The sequence below is a fragment of the Phascolarctos cinereus genome, unplaced genomic scaffold (genome assembly GCF_003287225.1).
Source record: "Phascolarctos cinereus isolate Bilbo 61053 unplaced genomic scaffold, phaCin_HiC Scaffold_3;HRSCAF=262, whole genome shotgun sequence".
NCBI classification, from domain to species: domain Eukaryota; kingdom Metazoa; phylum Chordata; class Mammalia; order Diprotodontia; family Phascolarctidae; genus Phascolarctos; species Phascolarctos cinereus.
Genome location: NW_027555736.1, coordinates 175,487,423 through 175,497,573, shown reverse-complemented (window position 1 = coordinate 175,497,573; position 10,151 = coordinate 175,487,423). Strand labels below are relative to the sequence as shown.

General features: G+C 38.7%; 1 pseudogene; it reads left to right on the top strand.

Annotated features, from left to right (window-relative positions):
• The first annotated feature begins 590 nt into the window (after positions 1-590).
• LOC110222031 (olfactory receptor 4F15-like) lies at positions 591-1,552 on the top strand (annotated as a pseudogene).
• The last annotated feature ends 8,599 nt before the right edge of the window (positions 1,553-10,151 follow it).

Genomic DNA, 10,151 nt, shown 5'->3' with positions numbered 1-10,151 from the left:
ATCACACAGCTAGTAAGTATATGGGACCAGATTTGAACTCAGGAGGCTGAGTCTTCCTGACTCCAGCCCAGCACTCTATCCCTTATGTCACCTAGCTGCCCCTGGATTACATTACATGCACATAATATAATCTATTTGGACATTCCTCAGTGAATGGGCAGCCATTTATTTTTCAGTTATTTGTTACCACAAAAGGAGCTGCTGTAAGTATGTTTTTTTTAGGCCTATGCTGCCTTTTTATCTCTCTTGATCTCTTTGGGGTGCATGCTTCATAGTGATATTTACAGGTCAAAGAGTATAATAGTTTAGTAATTTTTTTGGCAATATTCCAAATTGTTTTCTAGAATGTTTTGACCAGTCCAAGTGTATTAACGTATCTATTTACCCTCAGCTCTGCCAACAATTGTAATTTTCTGTTTTTGTAAGATTTACCAAGAACCTTTCTTTTTCTCTTGTGACTTCCCCAATATTTTCTTTCCAATGTTTACAATCTAGGGCCTCCTGCACTCACTGCTGGGAAAAAATAGGACATCAGTCTTTAATTCTCACACTATTAATATCTTTCTTGTTCTCTACCATCAGGTCATCCAATGTCTGTGACACCAACTATATCAATGGGTGGAGCAAATGACTCAATGGTAACTGAGTTTGTACTGCTGGGACTGTCTGCTTCTTGGGAGATGAAGATTCTTCTCTTCTTGTTTATCTTTTCATTCTATGTGGGAATTGTGTTGGGAAACCTCTTCATTGTATTCACTGTGGTTTGTGACCCTCACCTACACTCCCCCATGTACTTCCTGCTGGCCAACCTCTCCCTCATTGACCTGGGTCTATCTTCCACCACAGCCCCAAGGATGATCACTGATATTTTCAGTGAACATTAGGTAATTTCTTTCCCAGGATGTATGATACAGATGTTCTTTGTCCATGTCATGGGAGGAACTGAGATGATCCTACTCATAGCCATGGCTTATGACAGATACACAGCCATATGCAAGCCTCTCCATTACTTGACCATAATGAGCCGCAAAACATGCATTTGTTTTGTAGTGACTGCCTGGGTGATTGGGGTGATCCATGCTGTGTCTCAGTTTGTTTGCATTGTAAACTTGCCCTTCTGTGGCCCTAACAAGATAGATAGCTTTTACTGTGACTTTCCTCGGGTGGCAGAACTTGCCTGCACAGATAGCAACTGGGTAGAGCATGTGGTCACTGCTAACAGTGGGCTTATCTCCATGGGCACCTTCTTCCTCTTAATCATCTCCTACATCTTCATCCTTGTCACTGTGAGACATCACTCATCTGTTGGTTTGTCCAAGGCTTTCTCCACACTATCAGCTCACATCACTGTGGTGTTTTTGTTCTTTGCTCCATGTTTCTTTGTGTATGTTTGGGAATTCCCTGCCTTGTCATTGGATAAATTTTTGGCCATTCTTGACTTTGTTGTTACCCCACTTTTGAATCCACCATCTACACATTTAGGAATAAGGACATGAAGGTGGCAATGAAAAGATTGAGCAGGAAAATTGTGAGTTCTAAGGAGACATCATGATGGATTTTATGAAAAAAAATCAAGAGACACTTCAAAATTGTGCTGAATGCTTCCAGACCTGTGTGTGGGATAGCATGTATAGGGACATCATGACCTAGGACACCCTAAGAAGATCTTTTGTATTCTAGAGGTGTAGCTATTTTGCTAATCACTGGGAATAACACTCCCACGTTCTACTTTGTCATGTGAAACACATAGAGAAGAGAGACATAATTCCGAATTTAATGAATGCAACACAATCAATTGTCATGTACCTAGTTCACTGTCATATTGTTGTAAGAATCTGTACTTGCAATTATGCTTGGCTCTTGCTGAGCTTAGCTGTAAGAATCTCAGGAAAATAACTTTTTTAAAATGGAAATTCCATGGTCCTAATCTATACAGTATGGGTTTTTATGAACCAGATAACAAAAGAGGGCACACTCCTTAGGCTTGCATCCATTGTTCTTCAGATTGTGGCTAGTACTTATTTTTCAGCCTCACTGGATATTATTAATTTTTAAATGTTCTTGATTTCAATGAAATCTGTTTGCTATGTCCCAGATGGGTATCTTCTACCTCTATACCATTGTTCTACCTCTATACCATTGCTCATGCTGGTTTTGGCCCCTGATCTTCTTGTCTATTTTCTCTCAGTCTAAGTATTTTGTTAGATCCCTCACTCAATGCTTAGTTAAAATATCTCCTAATGATGTTTTTCTGACTTCTCTATGGGTATTGAATGCGTGCTCTTCTGATATTATTGTACCTTTTACTCCTGTTAGACATACTGTATACTTCATTTATGGCTTTAAGCCCTATTATTTTTTTTCTAATCATATTCCCTTCTGTTTTTAATATCTTTCCTATTGGTTAATCTGCTCAAAAAACTCAAAATCTGTAACTGAGTCTTCTTCATTCTGAGATATTTAGTAATTTCAGTATTTTTATCCTTCTTATATTCACTTATATTCACTTTCTGATTCCTTCCCCTTTGATGATGGTTTCCCTGAGGTCCAGACCTTAAAGTTCTTTCAACCTTCTGTGCAATTCATGTTTCAATGATCTCAGTGTCTGCTTTAAGTGAGTTCAGGTGTGTGTGTGTGTGTGTGTGTGTGTGTGTGTGAGAGAGAGAGAGAGAGAGAGAGAGAGAGAGAGGAGAGAGAGAGAGAGAGAGAGAGAGAACTAGTGCCAGCCAGATTGTGGATTCTCAGTGGAAGGTCACATATGTACACAAGTGTTCTGCTCCAGTTCTCTCTATTTCTCATTTCTCCATTGAGTTCTGTTGCAGCACATAGAGCTGCTGCACTGCTGTACTAGCCTGAGTATAATTCTGCTTTTTGGTTTTTCACTGCTGGGAGGAGGGAAGGCAGAGTTCAATCCTGTTGCAAACTTGTAGGTTGAGTTGTTTAAGCCTACTACAGGAATGTGGTGGATGTTGGTGGAGAGGACGTTGAATGAACATGTCAGAAGATAGGGATTAGCCTTCTCCATTGCTCATTCATCAAATGTTACCTCCTTTGGGTACTGGGTTTCCTTGACTATGGAGATATCTGAAATTGCTATATCTCTTGCACGTAATTCCCATTTGGAGATGTTTTTTAGAGTCCTGTTATCCACAGTGTATGCTCTACTCAACCATAAGCCCCTTTAGTTCAAGGAGCTCATATCATTCAATTTTATATTGGACTCAGGGTCTACCACAATGTATCACACATAGTAGATCCTTAGTAAATATTTGTAAAAGGAAAGCATGCTGATTGGAAGACGTAAGGAAGAAATAAATAGAGCAGAGATACTTTTTATTTTTTCTAATCAAAATGTAGCTTGAGTTGGACGAATAGGAATGACAAATTCATATTGATTTTGTTAAAACTCACCAGATTATATTTTTATCATCTACTCTGTACTCATTAGAGTTATATTTAGGTGGGGATGTTTCCAGGAAAAGTAAACGTAATTCACTGTAATATTATTAAGACCTTTACTCTGGGCTATTTAATTTTATATTTTTCTTGTTCCCTCATTTTCCTATGTGTGGGAATAAATTCACTACAGCAATAAAGCTACAAGATCCCAGAAACCAATTTAGCGAGTAAACACTTGATTTTGGCAATCAAAGGCAGTTAAGAATAGTCTATGGAAAAAGAAAAAGGGAATAGTTTGTGCATTATTCCCTCTTCCAATAGCAAAAATCAGTTGAGAGAAAAACCTATCATGTCTTCTCAATGAAGATAGTAGAACCAATATATTCCAGTCCACATTCTGCACCATTAAGTTATTGAATGGTGAGTATGTCTGGCTCAAGAATGTCTAGGGGAGACAACTGTTACGTGGAATAGATCTTGCCTCACATTCTGTGTGGGTATCTGAAATCCTCTCTTTTTCTATTAGGGTGTCTATTGAGAAACAAGTTTGATAGAGCTTGTAAAGATAGGTCACATCATGGGCTAGGATACTTAAAATATAAGAGTTGCATGTTAGATGTAGAGAAGACCTAGCTGAACTGTGTTCCTCAGAGAGTAAACACATTATTACTATGATTTCTATATATATATACACACCAGGCTTTAGCTTTATTTCACCAAATTTCAAGTACAACTTCCACTTTCATTCATACACTGTTAAGGAGCAACTAATCAATAAATGAGAACCCATAAGCCTTATTATGTTCAGGTTATCATCGGTATATACCCTCTACCACTCTCCCATTCAACAAACTCCAGTGGTTCCTTTTCTGGCCATGGTTCTTGTTACCATAGGTATCTGGCAGTACAGTGGATAGAGTTCTGCACCTTGAGTCAGAAAACCCTGAATTCAAGTCTAACCACACACCACTACCAACTGTGCGATCCTGGGCAAGTCACTTAACCTCTATTTGGCTCAGTTTCCTCAACTGTAAAATAGGGGCTACAATAGCACCTACCTTGCAGAATTGTTGCATGGGTTAAATGGGATAATATTTGTAAAAAGCCTGACTCATAATAGATACTGTATGGGAGTTGGCCAGGATGTAGCAAGAGCACTGTGGATGAGCCTCAGAGTAGATTGCAGCAAGGACAGCAGCAGCAGCTTTTGGAGCTCTCAGCTCAGAGACAAGGGGGAGTCAGATGCCTGGTGAAAAAGGAATTATAGGGGGTCAGCTAGGTGGCACAGTGGATAGAACACCAGCTCTGAAATCAGGAGTACCTGAGTTCAAATCTGGCCTCAGACCAAACACTTGACACTTACTAGCTGTGTGACCCTGGGCAAGTCACTTAACCCCAATTGCCTAAAAAAAAAAATTATAGGGGACAACTCCTTGAAAATTAGAATTGGATAAATGAAACCCAATAACTCCCTGAGACACCAAGAAAAAATAAAACAAAATCAAAAGACTGAAAATTAGAACATTGGAAGTATCTAAAAAAACCCTCTAACCTAGAAAATTACAGATGAGAGATAATTTAAGAATAATTGAATCACCTGAAGGCCATGAACAACAAAAGATTCTAGACATCATATTTAAATAGAAACCTGCCCAAATATCTTAGAACCTGAGGACAAAGTGGAAATTGAAAGAGATGAAAGAAACGGCTAAATGAAAACTTTAAGAAACATTATAGCCAAAATCCAAAGTACCAAGGTCAAGTTAAAAATACTGTAAGAAATCAGAAAAAAATGATTCCAGTACAGAGGTGCCACCGTTATATAGCCATCAGTATTTTAAAGGAGCAGAGACCTTAGAATATGATATTTTAGAAGGCAAAAGATCTAGGCTTACAATCAACAATAACTTTGTCAGGGGGCGGAGCCAAGATGGCGGAGTGAAAGCAGTGACTTGCTTGAGCTCTCCCCCAAACCCCTCCAAATACTCATAAAAATGGCTCTAAACAAATTCTGAAGCAGAAGAACCCACAAAAAGACAGAGTGAAACAAATTTCCAGCCCAAGACAACCTGGATGATTGATCAGAAAGGTGTATTGCGCCAGGCTGGGAGTGCAGCGCAGTGCGGCGTATGTGCACAGGCCGCAGCATGGGCGCGTGGGCTGCAGCATGGGCGCGTAGGCCGCAGCATGGGCGCGTAGGCTGCAGCAAACCTGGAGCAGGCCTCAGAGGACTGAATCGCGGGCAGCTGTGGAGGTTTCCAGACTCCTCAATCCACGAATGCCAAAGACAACTTAGAAGATCAGTGGGAAAAGTCTGTTTCTGTGGGTGGTCAGAGAGGAAGGTGGGGTTTCAGCTCCATTGCCCAAGAGCGTGGCCCTGGGGGGGGGGCAACGCCTTCCTCAGCTTCCAGCCCACAGACTGAGGGGGAATCCAGTGGCTGATCAGAGAGGGACTGCAGGGATCTCTTTGCCAGTGCTGAGGCAAGAATCTCTTGCTTTGCCCCTGTGTGGATCTGGGTCACAGTTCTGGGCTGCGGTGCTGGGCTGAGGAGGAGCGCTGGCATGGTGGAGCTTGTGGCTGTGGAGAGGAACCCCTCTTCACAGTTACGGGACAGAAAGGAATATTTGTGGTCACAGGCCAGGAAAGGAGTAAACACCTCACCCCTTATCATACCGCCTTGGAAGAACTGAAAATTTACAGGTCCCTACAAGTATCTCTGAAAACAGCTACACAAGCCCCTGAAGCTTGGGACAGTACACTCTCCACATTGGAAGCAGACTGTTATCTTAACAAAGAGTTTAAAACTCAAGTAATTGTCTGGGATCATGAGCAAGCAGCGCAAAAAGAGTCAGACTATATTATCTTACTTTGGTGAAAAAGAAGATCAAAATATACAACCAGAAGAAGACAACAAAGTCAAAGCTCCTACATCCAAAGCCTCCAAGAAAAATATGAATCAGTCCCAGGCCTTGGAAGAGCTCAAAAGGGATTTTGAGAAGCAAGTAAGGGAAGTAGAGGAAAAACTGGGATGAGAAATGAGAGTGATGCAAGAAAATCATGGAAAACAAGTCAACAGCTTGCTAAAGGAGACCCAAAAAAATGCCGAAGAAAATAACACCTTAAAAATAGCCTAACCCAAATGGCAAAAGAGGTCCAAAAAGCCAATGAGGAGAAGAATGCCCTAAAAAGAAAAATTGGCCAAATGGAAAAGGAAGTCCAAAAGATTACTGAAGAAAATACTTCCTTAAAATTAGAATAAGCAATTGGAAGATAGTCACTTTATGAGAAATCATGACACAGTAGAACAAATTCAAAAGAATAAAAAATTAGAAAACAATGTGAAATATCTCATTGGAAAAACAACTGACCTGGAAAATAGATCCAGGAGAGAGAATTTAAAAATTATTGGACTATCTGAAAGCCATGATCAAAAAAAGAGCCTAGACATCATCTTTCAAGAAATTATCAAGGAAAACTGCCCTGATATATTAGAACCGGAGGGCAAAATAGAAATTGAAAGAATCCATAGATCTCCTCCTGAAAGAGATCCCCAAAGGAAAACTCCTAGGAATATTGTAGCCAAATTCCAGAGTTCCCAGGTCAAGGAGAAAATATTACAAGCTGCCAGAAGGAAACAATTCAAGTACTGTGGAAACACAATCAGGATAACACAAGATTTAGCAGCTTCTACATTAAAGGACTGCAGGGCATGGAATATAATATTCTGGAGGGCAAAGGAAGAATCACCTACCCAGCAAAACTGAGTATAATCCTTCAGGGGAAAAAATGGTGATTCAGTGAAATAGAGCGCTTTCAAGCATTCTTGATGAAAAGACCAGAGCTGAATAGAAAATTTGACTTTCAAATACAGGACTCAAGTGGAACATGAAGAGGTAAACAGGAAAGAAATCATAAGAGACTTATTAAGATTGAACTGTTTACATTCCTGCATGGAAAGATGATATTTGTAACTCATGAGAACTTTGTCAGTATTAGGGTAGTTGAAGGAAAAAAATTGTATGTATGTATGTATATATATATATATATATATATATATAGATAGATAGATAGATAGATAGATAGATAGATAGAGGACACAGGGTGAGTTGAAGATTAAGGGGTCATATCTGGAGAATAAAATTAAGGGATGAGAGAGGATGATACTCAGAGAAGAAGAAAGGGAGAGGTAGAATGGAGTAAATTATCTCACACAAAAAAAACAGAAAAGAAAAGTCTCTTACAGTGGAGGAGAAACAGGGGAAGGTGAGAGGGAATGAGGGAATCTTATTCTCATAGGATTTGGCTTAAGGAGGGAATAACACACACATTCAATTGGGTATGGAAATCTGTCTTACCCTACAGGAAAATAGGGGGAGAAGGGGACAAGAGAGCAGGGGGGTGATAGAGAGGAGGGCAGATTGGGAAAGGGGGTAATCAGAAGTAAATACTTCTGAGGAGGGACAGGGTCAAAAGAAAGAATAGAATAGATGGGAGGGCAGGATAGGATTAAGGGAAATAGAGTTAGCTTTTCACAACATGTCTACTAAGGAAGTGTTTTGCATAACTGCACATGTACAACCTATATTGAGTTGCTTGCCTTTTCAATGAGGGTGGGTGGGGAGGGAGGAAGGGAGAAAATTTGGAACTCAAAGTTTTAAAAACACATGTTTTAAAAAAATGTTTTCACATGCAACTGGGAAATAAGAAATACAGGAAATGGGGGTACCGAAGTCTATCCTGCTCTACAGGAAAATAGAAGGGGAAGGGGATAAGAGAAGGGAGGGGGGAGAGATAGAAGAGAAGGCAGACTAGGGGAAGGGGTATTCAGAATGCATGCCATCTGGGGTGGGGGGAGGGGTGAGAAATTTGGAACTGAAAAACTTGTGGAAGTGAATATTGAAAACTAAAAATAAATAAATTTATATTAAAAAAATAACTTTGTCAAAAAATTGATTATAATCCTCTAGTGTGAAAATGGGGTTTTAACAGAATAGAGGACTTCCAAGAATTCGTGAGGAAAAGACCAGAGGTAAGTAAAAAATTTGACATGTAGAAGCATAAAAAAGTAGATATGAACAAGCACACATGTGTCTGAATGAGGTTAAACTATTTACATTCTTTTATGGGAAATAATACCTATGTCCTTTCAGAACTCTGTAATCATCTTGGGGTAATAGAGGACCTGAAAGGAATTCTGTTATGTTTCAATGATTTCAAAAGAAGAATGAAAACAGTAGGTAAGAGGAACATACTGGGAGATGCGGGAAGGGAAAGGAATAATGAGCAAAATTATCTCACATAAATAGGATGCACAATTCAATGTCTATTCAACAAGAGGGGGATTGTGGGGAGTGAGAATGGGTGACATTTGAACTTCAGTCTCTTATGAATTGATAAAAGAATGGAAGAATACATATACATACACAGTTGGGTACAGAGCTTATCCAACAGGGAAATAGGTGGGAAAGGGTGTAAGGGAAAAGGAAGGAGATAAGAAGGTAGTAGATTAAGGGAAATATTAGTCAGATGCAAAAGATATTCTTAAAGATTGAGTGGCGGAAAAAACAAAAGGAAAAGTATAAGAGAATCAGATGGAGGGAAATAATCATTGACCAATCATAACTGTGAATGTGAATGGAATGAATTCTACCATAAAATGGAAAAAGACAGAAGAATGGATTAGAAACTGGAATCCAACAATCTGTTACTTACAAGAAAAAAATCGAAACATAACATACACAATTAAAATAAGGGGCTAGAGTAGTATCTATGAAGTTAAAAAAAATACAAGAATAGTAAACATGGTCTTAAAAAAAGCAACATCAAAGATAGACCTGACTAAAAGAGATAGACAGGGAAACAACATTTTGCTAAAAATTGTTATAGACAATGAATTTTCATAAACATATATACTAAACAAAAGACCTGAATACAATTTTAGAAAACTTAGATATAATAGACTATTGAATGAGAAGAGAAAGAAACATAACTATTTCTTAGTTATGCATACATCTTCACAAAAAGTGACCATGTATTAGGATATAAAAACCTCACAATTGCAGAAAAGCAGAAGCATTAAATACATCTTTGATCTACCATAATGTAATAAAAATTTTATTCAATAACCTTTGAAGCAAAGATTAAAAGAAACTAAATAATAACCAAACTAAATAAAAGTTACTAAAAGAAACTCAATCAAAAAAATTAATGGATAAAGAACAAATCATAGAAATAATCAATAATTGTATTATAGATAAAGAAAACAAGGTGTGATGAGTAAATGCAATAAAAGTAAACTGAAGTACATACACTAAGCAAAATCTGTTTATTAATAATGATGTGTATAACTGTTAGCAAAAAGGGCCAGACTTACCACCAACATTCTCAGTGGGGGAGGATAGGACTTCATCATTAACATGTAAGAATGGAATGGGGATATGAGTAGTTTTGGGACATCACAATAGGCTGTACTATGAAAAATTGGTTGGCATTCAGGTGTGGCTAATCATACCCCTCACTGGCAAGTAAGGAATATTGTTTTTAATGGACTCATTTGTACCTTGTAATCTTGGCCAGGAAATCAGCACCACCAGGTTTGCTGCCCTCTTGGGGGAGATCAAACCTCCCCTAACTGCACAAGGACAGGCAAGAACTGACAGTATGTCTTTTGGAGATGGTACTAGATTAAGTGAGCTGAGGATTACAGATGCCATACAGATATCACATGCTCAGTAAGAATGATATCAACTTT